The sequence below is a fragment of the Canis lupus genome, chromosome X (genome assembly GCF_048164855.1).
Source record: "Canis lupus baileyi chromosome X, mCanLup2.hap1, whole genome shotgun sequence".
NCBI lineage: Eukaryota > Metazoa > Chordata > Mammalia > Carnivora > Canidae > Canis > Canis lupus.
In genome coordinates, this window is record NC_132876.1 from 119028077 (window position 1) to 119047232 (window position 19156).

Here is a 19156-nt window from a genome sequence, read left to right on the forward strand (position 1 = left end):
TTCAGAAAACTACACATACACACGTGTATATAAACCAGCCCTAACTTAAGGACGGCGCACCCCGAGAACACAGACCTTGACCTCCCGCCACAGAGTCCGTCCCACACACGATCGTGAACTGACGGACTCACGGCTGGTTTCCCCCACCTGGACACCCCTGGCACGTGGGTCCAGATCATTCTTTGTGCTGGGGACCACCCTGTGTAATGCATATTTGGCAGCATCCACAGAGCCCCTAGACGCCAGGAGCACCCCCATCCGCCTCCCCTGAGCTGTGACAACTGCGAATGTCTCTCGATGCTACCGCGAGGACTACGTAGTGGGCAAAACAGGCCTCTCGGAGAACCCCGAGTTGACTGCCAGATTCTAGGGCGCGGGGCTCAAGTCCAGCTGCCGTAACCACCATCTCCCCGGCCCTCATCTCTGAAGTCGTCTCTCCCTGGAACCTGCGTGCCATCCCGTCTCCACCTCTGTTCCCACCCGCCGTGGCACCCGGTTTCTTCCGCGAGACTGAAAAATCTCTTCTCCCGTGCATTCACTTCAAATTTGCCCCATTCCGGCTTTTTGGTGGCTTCCTTCCGTCTTGGATCACCCAGCGGATCAACAAACATTTCATAGCAGCGATGCCCCCGCGAACCTGCCCGCACAGGAACACAACCCTCTTTGGTCAGGTTCCCCGCACCCGGTCAAGAAGCCCCCCGGGGAGCCAATTTTTCCCTTGAGGCCTGAAGCTCATTTTCTCAGACCAGGCTCTCTGCCCTACATAAACATGTTGACTTTCCTAGTCCCTTCCCACATCCAGCTCTTATTTTGGCTTTGTTGGGTCTCATCTTGCCAATGTGGCCAAGCGCAGGCCGCTTGGGCCAGCCCCGCGGAGAGGACAGAGAGGAGGCAAGGGCCGAGGAGGGCAAGACCCAAGGGGAAACACATCCAGCCTCCGCTCAGGACGCAGTTACTTCCTTCCTACTAAAAATAGCTGGGGGTGGGGGGAGTTTATTGGTCCAAGTTTAAGAAAAAAAAAAAAAAAGGCGTTTACAAAACGACTCTAGTCTTGCTTCCTGATTGAAACTATTTTTTAGGGACCCCTGGGTGGCTCAGTGGTTTGGCGCCTGCCTTCAGCCCAGGGTGTGATCCTGGAGACCTGGGATCGAGTCCCACGCTGGGCTCCCTACGTGGAGCCTGCTTCTCCCTGTGCCTGTGTCTCTGCCTCTCTCTGTGTCTCTTATGAATAAATAAATATCTTCAAAAAAAAAAAAAAAGGAACTATTTTTTAAATGTCTTTAGAGGTGAATGGTTACCAGCTTATTGGATGTTGCATATTATTTTCTTTTAAAGGGTGGGAAAGAGGGGACAAAGGCAAGGTATCAGGAAACCACAGTTGAGACGTCACCATCTCACACCCAGAGCAACTGTGACCGTCACCTAGGCCAGGCATTCAGTGTGGCACGTCGCATGTCACTGCCGGGGATGCCCCAGCAGGAAGCAGCTAGGGCAGCCCTGGCTACGGCTGACCCAACAGGTCACGGGGACCCTGAAGTCCTGGCGCCGAGGACCTCCGCGAGCGGGACCCCCGCTCCCACCTCTAGAAGACCATCAAGGACATCCCAGGTATTTAATAAGTACCTTCAGCCAAAAGCCAACAGGTCACACCAGAGCGCTGGGGAAGTAGCAGCAACTGAGGACAAATGGCAGAGGGTGATCTGAGAAGCCACCTCTCTGACAGTTATGAATTTGGGTTTTCCCCTCCCCCATCCTCATCTACAAACAAAAATCTCGAACCCCTTACTATAAAAAATACAAAGAACTGTGAATAGGACATTATCAACAAAGTAATAAAAATAACATCCTAACTCAGGGACCCGGTGTACAGGAAACACCTAGCACTGAGCCATTTTTTAAAAAACATACTTTGAAATCTCACTTTGTTGGAAAGATTCCCTATCAGTCTTTTTAATACAGAAGATTCTGACCTCAAGAGACTGAACCTCAAAACAAGACTTAAACTACAAAGGGGTGGAGGGTGCCGAAAGCCCGTGGTAGCCACAAGCCAGGGCTAAACGCACCCCACATGGTCACACCCGCAATCACTCACAAAGGGCCGCGCTGACGGGGACACCCTGGGCTCCCAAGCATCCCAGGCGATGCTCACCAAGATCTGCCTAGTTGGGCCACCTCGGGGACTCGCTAAGGGCTCTCTGCCTTTTCTGATGGGGAAACTGATGCAGAGATGCCACCTGCCTCAGTCAACGTTAAACACTCAGGGAGGTGCTTTGGCTTGGAGTTCCGCTTTTCTATTTCAAAACTGATCCAAAGCACCTCAATCCAAAACCATAGCTCTTAATTTCAGGTTAAGAATCCATTCACTCGGGGCGAGCTGGCTCAGCCAGTAGAGCATGTGACTCTTGATCTCAGGGTGGTCAGCTCAAGCTCCGCACTGGGCAGGGAGCCTACTTTTAAAAAAAGAAAGAAAAAGAAAAAAGGGGGGAGGGGACGCCTGGGTGGCTCAGTGGTTGAGTGTCTGCCTCAGGCTGTGAGTCCCACCCTGAGCTCCCCACAGGGAGCCTGCTTCTCCCTCTGCCCGTGTCCCTGCCTCTCTGTCTCTCATGAATAAATAAATAAATCTTAAGTAAAAAAAAAAATCCATTTGCTGAAATCACTTTCCTGGGTCAATCACTGGCTGAAATGGGTCTTTTTTTTTTTTTTTTAAAGGTTTACCTGTTAATTATTTTCAAACTTTTATACCTTCTCCCCTTCCTCCACAAAGGAGTACACAAACTCCGTTTTATTAATATCTCACTGCATTAACTATAAAGTAGCACCCTTGAAACAGAACTTTCTCCGCAGAACTGTACTAATATGGTGGCCACTAGACACAGGCATCTATTGTGTATGTGAATTCTGGCTACAGGGACTGAAAAAACAGAATTGTTAATTTTATTGAGTGTAAATTAATTTGAATCTCAATGTTCACATGTGGCTACTGGCTACCATATTGGACAATGAAGCTGTAAAAGCCATTCCTCTGCTACGGTCAAGGTCTCTTGATCCCAGGGAGCTGGGGCTGCATCCGTACACACACCTCAATATAGATTCTCTTCATGGGCGTGTGTATGTAATTCAAAGAGCTTTAAATAAATAAATAAAGAGCTTTAATGTCCAAATGTGAGCAGTCATGCTAGGTAGGCATGAAAACAGGAACACCAAGCCTAAAACCCGGGCTTCAGGAATCAGATAAGCCTCCCTCCACTGTATGTTTGCAAGTCAGTTCTCTGCAGCAGAATGGAAATAATCATTGCTGGCACAGGGCATGAAGTGCCTGTAAAATCCTCAGTGCATGGCATTCAAATAACGTGAAGACAATTATTCGACGTGCACAATAGCAACTCTAAAATTTATAAGCAGCTTTATAGTTTTCAGAAAACGTACACACGTGTTCCTTCACGTTTCCTCACAATACACAGTGAGTACCACGATTTCAATTTTCCTTTTCTTCTTTTTACACATATAGAAATGACACTCAGAAAAGCTGCAGCAGTGGAGCGCAAGAGGGTGGGCCCTTTCACTAGTTCAGGCCAAATAGGGACAAAGGCTGGGTTTGTAGCCAAGCATTATGTGTCCAGACGGAGTTGGATTCCAGGGCTCTGTCCACCTCTCTGCAAGCCCTAGAACCACTGAGCCCCTCCTGACAGGCCGTTCAGGGAAATTCCAGATGCCATCGCACAGATGAGGAGCCCAAAGCTCCCACAAGTGAAGATGAGATCAAGACCAACCGCCACATGACTCCGGCACCATCCCTACCCAGCCCAGGGAAACCTTCAAACATTCAGGAGGAGTGAGGTTTGGGAAATGTAAATGGGGGTGTTGTTGATAATTACTGGACTGATTAAGCTCTCTATAAAAGCAAAAAGAGAAGCCAACCCCACAGGATCCAGGGATCCTTGCCCTGCAGCGCACACTAGCAACTCAAACACCTAAAATCCTAATTTTTGTCCCACAGGTGTGTGTTAAGGGCTGGAATCCCCTTAAGGGCCATTTTAATAAGTGGGTCAAGTGACGAAGTTCAACTTTTATCCCTGGATTAGTTATCCAGCTGTGCGTTTTTCCAGGAGAATCTGCAGCACACCTGAGACATTACCATCTTCTAAAATGAAAGTGTCATCCTAACGTCTTCATTGGGCCATACTCCACATTCTGGTCCCCCATCCCCCACCGCCTCTTTTCTAGAAATGAGTAGTTGTAAACTTTTTGTAAAACGGTGAAGAGCCATTTGCTACCCGGAAGCCCCCACTTGGGACCTTAGCAGGGCTCTCCCTAGCTCCCCCGCCCCCACTTCTCCACCCCCTTAGGGTCCCGCCACTCCCCTTCCAGGTTAAAGCAGGGGCTCCGGCGACTCATCAGAAGAGAAAAACATCCAGAAAAGTCGGGTCAAGCCCCATGTGACAATACAGAGCACAAACAGTTGCAGATGCAATGGGAGGGTGGGAGGGGGAGGTGTGTGTTTGTGGGTTCTGCTGCACAGCAGCACCGACTGGCGGGGGGGGGGGGTGCGGGGTGCGGGGGGGGGGAGCACCGCTAACTTTGTGGAATTTGCAATGCAGTGGGTCGGAAAATGCCAGGCCGCGCGGGGAGTGGGAGCCGAGGCCTGAGCGACCGCGCGCTCGGCGACGCACGTGAAGCGCAGGCCCTGCTCGCGCGGGCGGGCCTCCAGCGCCCCCGGGTCGCCGCCGCCAGCCGCGCCCCGCCCCCTCCCGGTGGGGATGCGCCCCCACCCCAGGCGCCGAGCAACAGGTCTGCACCCCCGGCAGGCCGCGCTCTGCAGACCCCGCCTCGCCGGGGCGCCCCCCAACACACACACGTCGCCCTGGGCCGGGCCCCGCGCTCGGGCCGGCAGCTCCCGACTTCCTTGACAGTTTCTGCGTCTGCGAACTGAGCAGCCGCCGGGCCCGCGCCGCCGCCGCCGCCACTGCCGCCGCCGCGCTCCCCGGTCCCGGGCCGGCTGGCCGGCGCCCGCCGATGAATGGGGCGCCCCTCCCCCACGGGGATCCCGCGGCCCCGGGAGCGCCAGACAAAGGGACCCCGGGCGCCGGCCGAGCGCTTCCCCAAACTTAGCGGCCCCCGCGGCCCCGCGCGCCCGCACTTCGGGGAGCGGCCGCCCCGGGGCATTGTCCCGCCTGCAGGGAGCGCGCCGCACCCCGGCCCCGCCGCGGGGACACTTGGGGACCCGGCCCCGCGGAGCCCGAAGGAGCCCGGCGGAGCCCGAAGGAGCCCCCACGGAGCCCCGCGGAGCCGCGCGGAGCCCCGCGGCGCGGGCGGGGCGTGCATGCGCCCCCCACCCCCCACCCCCCCGCCGCCGAAGTTTGCGCCCCCCGCCCGCGCCCCGCGCCCGCGCCCGCGCCCCGCGCACTCACCTCGCCGCCCGCCGCGCAACTTGTGGCGGCGCCGCCGCGCTCCCGGCCTCGCTGCCGCCGGCCGCCGCCGAGCCCCGGCCGTGCCCGTGCCGCGGCCGAGGAGGGCCCGGCGCCCGGAGCAGCCTCGCGCCGCCCCCGGGCCGCCCCCGCCCCGCCGCCGCGAGTCCCCGAGACGCGCGGGCGCTGGAAAGTTTCGGGTGCCGAATGGCGGCCGAGGGCGCTGCGGCGGCGGCGGCGGCGGCGGCGGCGGCGGCGGGGCGGGGGCGCTGGCGGCTCCTCGCTCCCGAGAGCCGAGTGGGGGGGGCTGGGGCGGGAGCGGCGGCGGCGGCGGCGGGAGAGGGCGGGACGGCGGGAGGGACCGGCACGGGCAGTGACCTCCGGGCGGGGCGGGGGGGCCGGCGGCGCGCCGACCCCGGCCGGGAGGGCTGCCAGGGGGGCCGCCTGGCACGGAGGGCGGGACGGCGCCCCAACCCCCAGCCCGGCCCCTCCCCCACGGCCGGGGGGAGGGGAACCCGCGTCCGCGCCGCCCCGCCCCGGCGCCCTGGGGGGGCCCGTCCCCGCCTGCCCCTCCCCCACGGCGGGGGGAGGGGCGCAGTCCGCGCGGCCTGGGGGGGCCCGCGTGCTAACCCAGCCCCCGCCCTACTGCTGGGGGGCGGGGGCCTGCGACCCTGCACGGCCCCCCACCCCAGGCTCGGTCCTCGGCACCCCACCCCCACCCCGCCTAGTGTGGGTGAGGGGAGCCCGGGCCTCTCCCTCCCCCACCCCGTGGCCTGCAGGGGGACGAAAGGGACCCGGCCTACCCGCCCCCCCGCAGTCCTAGTCCCAAACCCAACCTTTTCCCCCACTGCCTGGAGGGGACAGGAACCCGGGCCACCACCCCCGCGGTTTCCGGGGGGGGAGGGGGGAAGGGAAACCCGAACCACTGCTAGAGTCCTACCCTCCCCCACCTCCAAAAGCAGCTGCCCCGCTGCCCTAACCACCCCCTGCAAGCTGCCCGAGGGTGCACCTCCCTCAAAAGGCGCGGCTCGGAGGGCCCCCCAAGGCCTCGTCCCCCCCTCCCAAGAGGCTGGGGGCTCAGGCGGAGCCTCGACCTTTGCAAAACACCTCCCGGAAAGAGCCAGAAATGCTTGGGGAGAAAGAAACTCGGAGAAAAGACACACAGAGGGGGAAGCCAGGAGCGGAGCTCCGGGGCAGGGCGGGGGCGCTGGAGCTGGGGGCCCGGGGCTCTCGGGCCTCCTCACTCCCGCCCCCCACCCCACCCCACCCCACCGCACCCCACCCCCTGGCTCCGCGAAGGGTTTTCTGTTGCAATGGCTTACTCGGCCCAGCCCAGCGCACCCAAGGCCCCAGAGCTCCCTCCACCCCGCGGCTGGGAGACCCCTGCCCGCCGCTCGCGGCCTTAATTCCATTAAACCCGCACCGCGCCCACCACCCCACACTGGGGCGTCTGCTTTGTTGAATATTTGAAGATAACTCTGCCCCTCCCTTCGGTGTCTAATGAGCTTTGCGCTCAGAGCCCAGTACACTCAGCATTTTAAACTGTAACCTCACTTGCTCCTTCTGGGACACTGGACCATTTGTTGTTCAGGTTGTTGGGGGGAGGAGGGGCCCGAGGTGAGTTTTTAAGGGGCTGGTCCTCCATCAAAAAGGCGGACCTAGACCTCAGCCGGCCAAATACTGCTGTAAAACGTCAATGATGTAAAACGACTGTTGCTACACCATTATTAGAGCACATCAATAAAAAATACACACTTACACAGTCTCCATAATTGTGAATCAGCAGAATAGATTGTGTCTTATTATGTATCAGTTGCCATTCAAGGGCCCCCCAAAAGGACGTGGTGGGGCCTTCCCTGGAGCCTGCCCTTCGATGCTCCCCGGCTCCCTGGGCTTGTGCGGACTGATGCTGAGGTATTACATGCAATCGAAAAACCAAGGGTGCAATAGAAAGCCCGAGCAAGCTCATGATGCAACCCTGCCCGAGTTACACGTGCTTCCCTTCCCCCACCGCCTGCTGGTGGGAGCGCTGCGTTTTTTCCGCCTGTAGGGTCACATTGTGGTTGATTGATTCTCCTTTCGCCTTGCTCAGTCATTCAGATTTGGAAAGTAAATAACAAGTTGACATCATTACAGCTCTCGGCTTTACGGGGACGCGGCCCTCGGCTACCGCACACTCTCGAGTAGCCGCGCAGCCCAAACTGGCCCTCGGGCTGGCCAGCCCTGCCGGTCGTTAGCCGCTTGGAAATTCGGAGCTGAGCTCGGTGAAAAGCCTCTCTGGACCTTTTGATGACTCGGCAGGTGCCAATCATTGAAAGGATAGGAAAGGGGTGGGAATCCTCGCTCCCAACTGTGACCACCGGTGTGTGGCCGATTCTGACAGCTGGCCTTTGGTGTAGCAGTGTGAGCCAGCGAGCTCAGAATCCATCCTGTCTCTTGGGTAATGTCCCAACAATCCCAAAGGTCTTCCATAAGTAGGGAGCCTGGCTTATCCTAGGCCCCCTCTTCCTGTCTGTAAGACCCCAGACAGGAAAATACACCGCCTACCTTTATCATGATGTCACTGAAATTTCCTCTTTCTGAAATGCTAGATGAGTGGTAGGTAGGTGGTAAATTAGACTCTTTTATCTCATGTGTTTTGCAGATCTCTCAAAAGTGTGTGTCTTATGAAGTGGGAGAAAACAAGGGAAACAGGAAATAGAGCAGAGCAGGAAAGGAGCTATTGCATTGTGAAAAAAGCTAAAGGTTAATAGGGAGAGTGTGAGCAGCGATGATTTCCACCGGCATCCGCGGCTCAGGATCTATCTATATGCCAAACAATTATTTTTGGTTTTCCTGGCTGGAGGGAGCTGACAAGAGCCTGCTTGCAACAAATGCTATCAGTATTTCCCCCTAAACAGTAGCCAAAATTTTAATTAAAAGGCAGGAGGAGCCCACGCAAATATACTCAACTAATTTGACGAAATTAAATGCAAAGGCATTTTAATGGAGAAAGAATATCCTTTTTAATGAATGGTTCTCTAGAACAATTGGACCTCCATATGCAAAAAAAAAAAAAAAGAAAAAAAGAAAAAACCACCATATTCTAGCTATAGACCTTGTGCTTTTCGCAAAAACTGACTCAAAATGAATCATAAGTCTAAATGTAAAAAGGCAACACTATAAATCTTCCAGAAGGTAACATAGGAGAAAATCTAGATGACCTTGGGTTTAGCAGTGAGTTTTTACATACAGCCCCCAAAGCATGATCCATTAAAGAAAAAACTATTAGGTTGAACATCAAAATTAAAAACATCTACTCTGCAAAAGACCCCATTGAGAGAATGAAAAGACAAGCCACAGCCTGGGAGACAATATTTGCAAAATCCATATCTGATTAAGGGTTGTATCCAAAATTTACAGAGAATTTTTAAAGCTCAATAAGAAAGCAACCTAATTTTAAAAACGGGCAACAGATCTGGAAATACTTCCTGGAAGAGATACTCAAGTGGCAAATAAGCATATGAAAAGATGTTGAACATCATATATCACTAGGAAGCTGCACATTAAAACAAAATACTGGGGCACCTGGCTGGCTCAGTAGGAGGAGCCGAGGAGCGTGTGATTCTTGATCTCAAGGTTGTGAGTTTGAGCCCCACACCAGGTGTGGAGGTTACTTAAACTTTAAAAAGTAAGTAAATAGAACAAAATACCATCTCACATCTATTAAAACAGCCGCCCTCCCTCCCCAGTGACAACACCAAATGCTAACAGGATGCAGACCAACATACATTGCCCATGGAATACAAGATGGTGTGACCACTTCAGAAGACAGTTTAGCATTTTTCCAAATGCTAGACACAGTCTTACCGTATAATCCAGCAATTGTGCTCCCACATATTTACTCAACTAAGTTGAAGACTTGTGTCTACACAAACCCCGCAGGGGGGTGTTTATCATGACTTTACTCATAATGGCTGTACATGGAAAGCAGCCTAGATGCCCCTCAGGAGGTGAATGGAGAAAGTGGGGCACACCCCTACAACGGGATACTATTCAGCAATAAACAGGAATGAGCTATCAAGCCCTGAAAAGACATGGAGGAACTTTAAATGCACGTCACTAAGGGAAAGACACTCATCTGAAAAGGCTCTATGCTAAATGCTTCCAACTCTGTGAAGCTCTGAAGAAAGCAAAACTAAAAAGGTCAGCAAATGCCAGGGGTTCTGGGGATGGAAGAGGAGTGATGGACAGCTGGAGCACAGGCCATTTTCAGAGCAATAAAACTATTCCAAATGATACTGTAACAGCAGATACACGACATTGTACATTTGTCCAAACACTTAGAACTGCACAACAGGAAGAGTGAACTCTAATGTAAATTATGGATTTTATCCATATTGATTCATTAATTGTAACAAATGCCCCCACACTGAGGAAAGATGTTAGCACTGTATGTGAGAGGCAGACACTATGGGAATTCTGCACTCACCCTAAATTGTTTTGTAGATCTAAAACTGTTCTTTAAAACAAAAATTCTGGGGGCACCTTGGGTGGCTCAGTCGGTTGGGCATCTGCCTTTGGCTCTGGTCATGATCCCGAGTTTCATGATCAAGCCCTCTGATGGGCTCCTTGCTCCTCAGGGAGTCTGCTTTCCCCCCTCTCCCTCTATCACTCCCGCTACTTGTGCTCTCCCACTCTCCCTCTCTCAAATAAATAAAACCTTAAAAAATAAAAGAGTAGGACGAGGTATCAAACTCCTTACGAGACTTAATGTCCAGTTTTTATTGACTCCAGTACCAGTATCCCCTAGGCTCATCTGACTTTCAAAGATTCCTAACACATAGGCCAAGATTTGTTTCCATGAGTGGCCCCTTCAGAAAGCCCTGAGATTCCGAGACTGACACGCTGGATGTCACAATGAGCCTTCCTTGACGTTCACAGAGCATGCCTTAACTTTGAGTAAGTGCCCACCACGATCTTTGCTTATGAAAAAGGGAGCGGGGCAGGGGTTGTTGGGTATGTGTGCTTTCCAACTTTATGTAACGACCTCGGACCTTTCTTTGCTCTGGGGTTTGCTTCCAATTTTCCTTAGAGAGACTGAAAACAAACTATGAAAGGAGCTGGTGGTGGCAGGTGGTCGCACATGAGTTGTTACCAGAAGTGAACAGGAGAGAGGACAAAGAGGTCCCTCACCTGCCGTGGATGTGATGACAGACTCCTCTGTTCCTCTTGATCTGGATAGGCACCAGTCTTTTTTTTAATATGATGGTATGGGGTGAATTTTGCGTCTTCCTCCCAGCCAAAAAAAAAAAAATCCTATGTGGAAGCACTAGACCCCACTCCCTTAGAATATGACCCAACTAGGAGATACAGCCTCTAAAGTGGTAAATAAGTTGAATGCAGTCATTAGGGGAGAGCCCTTATGCAATGTGACTGGTGTCCTTGTAAGAAAACTTGATTAGGACACAGACACACAGGCAAGACCATGTGAGGACACTAAGAGAAGACAGCCTCTACATGCCAAAGAAAGAGGCCCCAGGAGAAACCAATCCGACAGACACCTTGCTATTGAGCTCCTAGCATCCAGGATTGTGAGAAAATAAATTTCTTTTTCAACTACCCAGGCTGCGGTGCTTTGTTATGCCAGCTCTAGGAGACTAATGCATGGGAGTTGTTGCTTTTTTTTTTTTTTTCCATTTGGGATGTCACATTCAGTTCACATCATTTGAATACTGAGAACACCTTGCATTTGGTAGGGGGTGTTCATGCAGGATATCGGATCTGATTCTCCCAGTAACGCTGCAGGGCAGGGGTTTTTATCTCCAAAATTCAGAGGAGAAGACAGAACCTAAGAGGTTAAAGGTTCAAGGGAAGGGGGTTTGTAACCATTTCTATGCCTTATACCTTCTTTTTTTTTTTTTTAAAGATTCATTTATTTATTTATGATAGACATAGAGAGAGAGAGAGAGGCAGAGACACAGGAGGAGGGAGAAGCAGGCTCCATGCCGGGAGCCCGACATGGGACTTGATCCCGGGACTCCAGGATCGCGCCCCGGGCCAAAGGCAGGCGCCAAACCGCTGAGCCACCCAGGGATCCCCCCTTATACCTTCTTAAGTCATTCAGTGAATATTGTTTCTAAATGCATAAAATACATAAAATATTGCATAGGATTACAGAGAGGCCCAATTCTGTTAAAATACAGTCATCAAATATTTTTTAGAGTTCTAATACAGTCATGCACGTGCTGCTTCTTTCCCAATACTTCCAACAGTAAGCTCTAGAAGTGGCTCTAATAACTTCTGTCATTTCAAAATAGTGATGAGTATAAACCAAATCTGCTTCAACTGTAACCTGCTCTAAAAATACATCAGACTTCTCTTGGTGACAAATTGGTAACAAATTAAAGATACTGCTAATGCTGCTGTCATTCATCTGAGAGCAATATAGTCACAGTCGTCTGAAACGCTGAATTTCAGTTAGTGATTAGAGCTCCTATCCTAATGTGGCCAAGTCCCTGCCCGTGTGCGATCACAGGCCCCGGACATCCATCCTTGGGATCTTCCTGTCCAGGGAGAAGGTGTCAGCTGGAACCCTTGGTCCTCTATTGCCCTTCCCCTTGCCAGGACTCCTCATGCCGCCACCACGGACCCCTCCCCGGGGACCCGGATCTGACCGGCCGGGCACGTGGCACCAAGCGTGGAAAGGAGGAGTTCCCCAGGGAGCTGAAGCTCCCTGCCCTGATGGAGCATCTGATTTACAACAGGAGTTGGCAGATGACAGCTCCTATACCTTGTCTGGACAGCCCACAAGCTAAGGATACCTTTTCTAAAGGATGGCGGGTGGGGTGGGGGTGGGGGGAGGGCTGGATCCATAGAAGAATGATACCTGGTGACATGTGAAAATTATCTGAAATTTGAATTTCAGTGCCCATGAATCAAGTTCCATTGCAACACAAGAACGCCCAACCCTTTACTGCTTCCAGCGCCCTGATGGCAGCGTTAAGTGGCTGCTACATACCCTGTGGCCCACGAAGCATGAATAACACCGACTGTCTGGCAGGTTCCAGAAAGTTTGTTGACCCTTGTTTCTGAGAGACCGAATGAGTCAAGGTTCTTCACATAACTTGTTAACTTTTCCCTATGAAGATTTTTAATCCTCACTCTAGTGTTGTTTTTTTTTTTTTTTCAACAGATTTTTCAGAATACGTTAAATTAAGAGGCACTTTTTAGGGGGGCGTCTGGGTGGCTCAGTTGGCTAAATATCTGACTCTTGATTTCGGCTCAGGTCAGGATCTCAGGGTCGTGGGTTCAAGCCCTGTTGGTATCCATGCTTAAAAAAAAAAAAAAAAAAAAAAAGCACTTTTAATTTAAGAAAAAAGACAAGGACAATCGTGGTAGAAAACAAGCACAGATTGTGTTTAGGGACCAGCCTCATCCTGTTAGTGATGTTGATGTATTCTAGAAGAGCATAAGTGCCTGCGGCTAGGGCACAGCCATCCACTTGGGGAGACGAAAGGTCATCAGAAAAGACTCAGCAAAATTAAATGTTACCCTGATAGGCGTACACGGTGGTGGGCAAAGGAAGAACCGAGACTATAGGAACTCCACATTTTTTTTCTATGTAACAGAGTTTTCTCACAGCTTTTAAACGTTTTCAAGATGACCTCACCGATCATCATAACAACCTAGGAAATGGGTGCGGAGATACAATTAGGATCATATCCATTTTACAGAGGTTGCAAGTTGAGTCCCCGGTTAGTGGCTGTACCAGTTTCCAATCGCTGCTGCAACAAATTACCGCACACCTGGTGGCTTCAAACCAACGTGTGATCTGACCACTGTGGAGGCCCCAAGTCCCCCTGGGCACCACAGCGCTAACTAATACCAAGGTGGTGGCAGGGTGGTGGCCTCCTGGAGGTCCGGGGGACAGCCGTGTGTCCCTGCCTTTCCCAGCATCCAGAGCCCACATCCCGTGGCACCTCCTGCAGGTGTTGTCCTCTTGACATCGCACAACTGCCACCTGCCATTCGGTCTCCCTCTTCCAGTCGCAGACGTCCTCCTGGTGATGCGATCGGGCCGACCCCTGGCTGCCATCACAATCTCTCCATGGCAAGCTTCTCCAGTCAGTCACCTCTGCAGAGTCCCTGAGCCTGCTTCTCTCAAGGGACTCTCAAATAAATAAATAAAATTCAGAAAAAAAAAAGAGGCAAAGCCAACTCAAATCCCTCAAATGACTCCAAAACCCATGGTCTTTCTAACATTAACCCCGTTGCCTGTGAATCAGTGAATAATTTCACAGTCCACCCACCCAGCAACACCCAAAACAGTGACGGAAAACACGGCCCAGGTCTCCTCAAAGTGCACAGGACAGGCGAGAGCTCCAATTCTGCCCAAATAATACGCGGGCATCGGAGCGACGAGCTAACAGGAGATTATCATTTCCCACGGGCCGTCCTTCCTCCCCTTCTCTTTCGGTAAGAATATTTTGTTATAAGAAATTATGTGCTTTTTCCCCCCTCCCTTTGTTTCTGCTTCTGCCTGGAGTGTTTAAAGCTGGCTGGAGAGAACAAGCCTGCCAGAGAGGCCGGCTTTATAAATAGTTGCCGCACAAAACTCCTCTCCCACGTCGAGAAGCACAACACCGCAGCGACAAAGGAACCCCAGCAGTTTCAAGAAAAGCACAGGTGAAACCGAGTGGAGGTGGAACGTTTGCCTTCTCTCCACTGCCTTTGCCATCAAGTCTTTTTGATGTTGTTTTTACAAAACGAACAGCCACCTGATAAGATCAGACGTGTGTCCTGCGCGCATCGCATATACCGCAGCCACCCCCTCCTGGGTACAAACCCGAGAGAGGAAAACGTAGGTTTACGCAAAAATGTGTCTACAAATAGCTTTATTCAGAGTGGCCAGAAGCTGGCAACAACCCAGATGTCCTGGGATGGAGGATCGGATCAAGGAACCGAGCACACGCGTACCCTGGAGCGCTAACGGGCCCCAGCAGGACACGGGCTCCGGCCGCACGCTGCACGTGGATGTGCCGCACGGTGAGGCCAGTCTCAAAGGCCAACGGTCCCCCTGATGCCATTTACAGCACTTGGCTCTCTACAATAGGCAAAACTACTGAGATGATTATTTGCTGGGGTCAGGGGTCAGGGAAGACATCGACTACAGAGGGCTAAGGGGCAGTTTTGTGTGTCTGTGGTGGGGGCAGTGACCAAGCTGTTCACTTGATTTGGGTGCTGCTTACGTCATTGCAAATGTTGGCCAGAGCTCATAGGCCTGGACTCTGGAAGGTGGGCTTGACTATACTCACATTACACCTCAATAAAATCGACTTCAGAAACCAAAAAAAAAAAAAAAAAAAAAAAGGAAGAAAGAAAATCCAGAATTGGAGGAAAACACTATAAAATCTCAATGAAATGACAGCACGGGGCTTTCCTGCAGTACCTGCATACGGATATGTCTTTTTGTTTGTTGTTATTTTGACTAGATCATAGCCGCTTGATAAGATCAGAAATATGTCATGTAAAATTCTTCAAATGTCCCTAAGGGAGTGTGGAAAGGAGTGATCATTTTAATGTACTTTTGAGATAATAATGAGAATGAGTCACATTTCTATAAATAAGTCTCTCAGATAAAACTCCCCCCCACTCCCGGCAGCCCCCACCAGCACATGGCCATCCGTGCTCCGGCCAGGGGCTTACTATGACCAGACAGAGGCTTTCCCAGGAACTGTCTGAGCAGAGCCTAAGAGCTCGGAAGTAAGGAATGCTTTCTGGAATGGAAAAACAAAACGTATGCTCCCCAAAGGGTAGTTTGCCTGTGCAGAGATCCCCTTGGATGACTAAAATAGCTTTTCCAAATGAGTAGATAATCCCAAGGTGGTTTGAATTTTTAGATGCTAAAGTTCTACCCAGAATGGTAAAAGTCGAAAATGGGAAGGTTTCATATGTGAGCTAAGAATATGAAATGATGGCTGCACCTCCCCAAGCTTGCTGTGGTTTTATACAAAGAGGACAAAAGTAGGCAGGACAGCTCCCGCACTACACATGCAGTTCTGGTTTTAAGAGATCTTAATGTTTACGGAGGCATTGTATATGTAAAAAAATGTAAATAAAAACTTAAGACTGTCCAAAAACCCAGCAGCTCCATCTCATCCTCGAAAAACATTAGACAAACTCAAACCGAAGGACGGTCTACAAAACGCCTCGACCCACATTCCTCAAAACTGTCAAGGTCATCAAACACAAGGAAGGACGAGAGCCTCTCACAGCCCAGAGGAGCCTATGGAGTCATGATGAGTAAGTGTAATGTGGTATCCTGGGTGTGACATGAGTCAGAAAAAGGGACATTAGGGGAAAGCCCAGGGAGATGCAGATAGAGTCTGGAGTCTGGGCAATAGCATTGGAGCGCGGTTGACTGTAAACCATGGGGAGGTGAGGCGTTGTCAGTAGGGGAACTGAGTGAAGGGTAAACAGAACTCTCGGCCCTAGCTTTCCATAACTCTAAAACTGCTCTAAAATTTAAAAATTTGGGCAGTCCGGGTGGCTCAGCGGTTTAGCACTGCCTTCAGCCCATGGTGTGATCCTGGAGACCCGGGATCGAGTCCCACGTCGGACTCCCTGCATGGAGCCTGCTTCTCCCTCTGCCTGTGTCTCTGCCCCTCTCTCTCTCTCTCTCTCTGTGTGTCTCTCATGAGTGAATAAATAAAATCTTTTTAAAAAATAATAAAATAAAATAAAATTTAAAATTTTGCTTAAACACATTACAATGCTTTCAGTTGACCTGAGAGCATTATCTTTAGATGTAAAACATTTTTGTATCATCACAGACACACAATTACATTTTTTAAGAAATTGAGAATGATGTCACTTGAGAATCTCTGTGAAGAGTGGGGAGAGAGAACGGGTCTTGGGCAGGGATCAGGAAAACTGTGTGTATAAAATAATTCAAGCCGTATAGACAGAAGACATATACACACATGGATTTCTTGTGTACTTAGAGAAAAAATAAACATTAGTAAGTGGTGGGAGAACCGCTCTTCTGACATTGCCTGCACTTACGTCCACACTGCCATCCCACCGCCGCCCTGGGCCATGCTGTTCTGGAAATGTCTCCTGTTTGTGCCTGACTCCTACACCTGCTGTTTCTCCTGCAGGGTTTGCTCCTTGCCCTGCCTCTTCCTGGCCCATCAGGGTACTAAAGGTTCTGTTGGGATGCGGGCCGCCCCCTCCATCTCCATCACGTGTCTCATGGGCCAACATACTCAAGTGTTCTTGTTCATTTGTTCATGTTGTCTTTTCTGCTCACTGGAATATGAGCTCAGCGGAGGACAGGTGGTGAGACTAGAGGGATGGGAAGGGAAGGCAGATGTCATGGTCCTTTGACATGTCCACTTGGCGAAGCTAAGTCCACACTTATTTACTCAAACACTGTGTCCATTTAGTAGGGTTGCTGTAACACAAGACCACAAACCGGGTGGCTTAAACAGCACAAATTTACTTTCTCACAGTTCTGGAGGCCAGAAACCTGAAATCAAGATGTCAGGAGGACAGCATTCCCATTGACAGCTCTAGGACAGAATCCTTCTTTTCTTCCTCCTCCTCCTCCTCCTCCTCCTCCTCCTCCTCCTCCTCCTCCTCCTTCTTCTTCTTTTTCTTCTTCTTCTTCTTCTTCTTCTTCTTCTTCTTCTTCTTCTTCTTCTTCTTCTTCTCTTTTTGTAGGCTCCACATCCAGTGCACAGCCCATTGTGAAAATCAAACTCATGAGTGTGAGATCACGACCTGAGCCATAGTCAAGTGTTGGATGCTCAGCCACCTAAGCCACCCAGGAACCCCAAGCATCCTTCTTTTCTTCTTCCAGCTGTTGGTGGTAGCCAGCAATGAATGCATGGTGTTCCTAAGCTTACAGTTGCCTCATTCTGATCTCTGCCACTATCTTCACATGGATTTTTTTCTTCCTGTGTATACGCGCGCGTGTGTGTGTACCCAAATCTCTGCCTCTTTTCCCTAAGAGATTACCAGTCATTGGATGTAAGATTTCCCCTAATCCAGTATGGCCTCATTTTAACTTGATTCCATCTGCAAAGGCCCTTTTTCCAAATAAAGTCAAGGGTTAGGATTTTTTGGAGGGGACACAATTCAACCCACTACAAACACTAATCTAAATGTTGCCATGGAGGTGTTTTCTAGATGTGATTAAGGTCCATAATCAGTTGACTTAAAGCAGGGGAAATTATCCTGAGTAATCGATGTGGGCCTCATGCAATCAACTAAGAGGCCTGCAGAGCAGGGTTGAGATTTCCCAAAAATGAAGAAATTTCTCCAGGGGACAGCAGTTTCACTGAATTTCTGAGAGAATTCTAGCCTGCCCCTCCTAAGTGCGTGCCCTACAGATTTCAGGCATGCCTAGCCATCCCCAACAATGGCACAAGCCCATTCCTTGCAATAAATCTCTTAGCATGTATTTTTTGTTGTTTTTTTCTCAGGCTGAATCCTGACTGCTTTATCCAGATCCAAGAATTGCCTTGAATTTATCAGATATATAAACACAGGATCACAAATCCTACTGCAGCTACAAACCAAGGAATGTGATTTCTTTATTTGCAACAGTAAATTGCATGAAAATGCTCATGATATGCCTTGAATATAATCCAAAATATTGTGGGTGAAAATATCAAGTCATTTATAAGAAGAACTAGAAATAAATCATCTTCAATGCTAAAAAATGAGAGTGGTAGATAAATGAGTTCGCAAATGCCACAACTAATGTTTCTGAGTCGCTAGGTTCAGATCATGTATAAACTTACATCTTAAAAATCAACTTAGCATCTTGGTTCTGCCTCAACAATAGTTGAGGCTTGTCCAAAGGCTGTCCCCAGGACATCCGCATCCGTTGGGATTGGTTGGCAGTAGTGGCCAGGAACTAGAGCTTTTCCAAAGAAGAAAGTTGATGAGCCCCCAAGAGAGAGGGGGAAGGGAGGACAGTGAGGGATAGAACGGGGTGGAGGAGGGGTGGCCACCAGATGGAAAATGAGAGAAGGCCAGGCAGGGAAGCTGCGAGCTGGACGATTCTATTTATACCACGTGTTAGTCTGCTAGGGCTCTCAGAACAAAGCACCACAGACCCGGCGACTTGAACAACAGAAGTGGATTCTCTCTCGGTTCTGGAAGCTGGAATTCAAACTCAGCGTGTGAGCAGGGCCAGATCCTCCTGAGGCCTGTCTCTTTGGCATGCTGACACCACCTCCTCGCAGTGTCCTCACGTGGTCATCCCTCTGTGTGTGTCTGCGTCTTAATCTCCTCTTCTTGCAAGGACACCGGCCCGATGGGCTCAGGGCCCATCCCCCTGACCTCATTTCACCTTAATCAGCTCTTTAAAGACCTTATGTACAAATTCGGTTACGTTCTGAGGTGCTGAGAATTAGGGCTCCCGTGTGTGAGTCTCGGGGGTTCCACAACCCCGCCTGTAGCATATGGAATGTCCAGAACAGGCAAATCCTCAGCCACAGAAAGCAGATTAGTGGTTGCCAGGGGCCGGGCCAGCGGGGACCGTGGAGCGCCGCTGATGGGCAGCGCGTTTCCTTTCGAAGTGAGAATGCCCAGCAGCCGGATGGTGCTTGCACACCCCGGCAAAGGCACAAACCCCCTGAAGTGTCCACTCTGCAGGGATGAGTTCGACGGTATGTGAATTATAGGTCAGTGAAGCTGTTAAAAACCCACCCCACACCCGGCGGACAGAGGACATGAGGGGAAGGCGGGCGGCAAGGA

The 19156-nt window shown here is 50.9% G+C and overlaps 1 protein-coding gene and 1 long non-coding RNA gene across 3 annotated transcripts in view; one reads left to right on the top strand and one right to left on the bottom strand.

Annotated features, from left to right (window-relative positions):
- The window catches only part of TBL1X (transducin beta like 1 X-linked), a 211974-nt gene extending 204666 nt beyond the window's left edge, over nt 1-7308 (bottom strand). Inside the window, exon 1 of one of the 2 annotated variants that reach the window (XM_072815348.1) lies at nt 7165-7308. The gene's annotated coding sequence lies outside the window, so the exon portion shown is untranslated. Of the gene's footprint in view, nt 1-5408; nt 5536-7164 lie in introns of those variants that run through there. The other variant, XM_072815347.1, reaches the window with a different exon arrangement.
- Nucleotides 7309-13660: 6352 nt separating this feature from the next.
- Nucleotides 13661-18047, top strand: LOC140628815 (uncharacterized). Its single transcript, XR_012026763.1, has 3 exons — nt 13661-13861; nt 15531-15688; nt 17875-18047. It is a non-coding gene; the product is annotated as an uncharacterized lncRNA (long non-coding RNA).
- The last annotated feature ends 1109 nt before the right edge of the window (nt 18048-19156 follow it).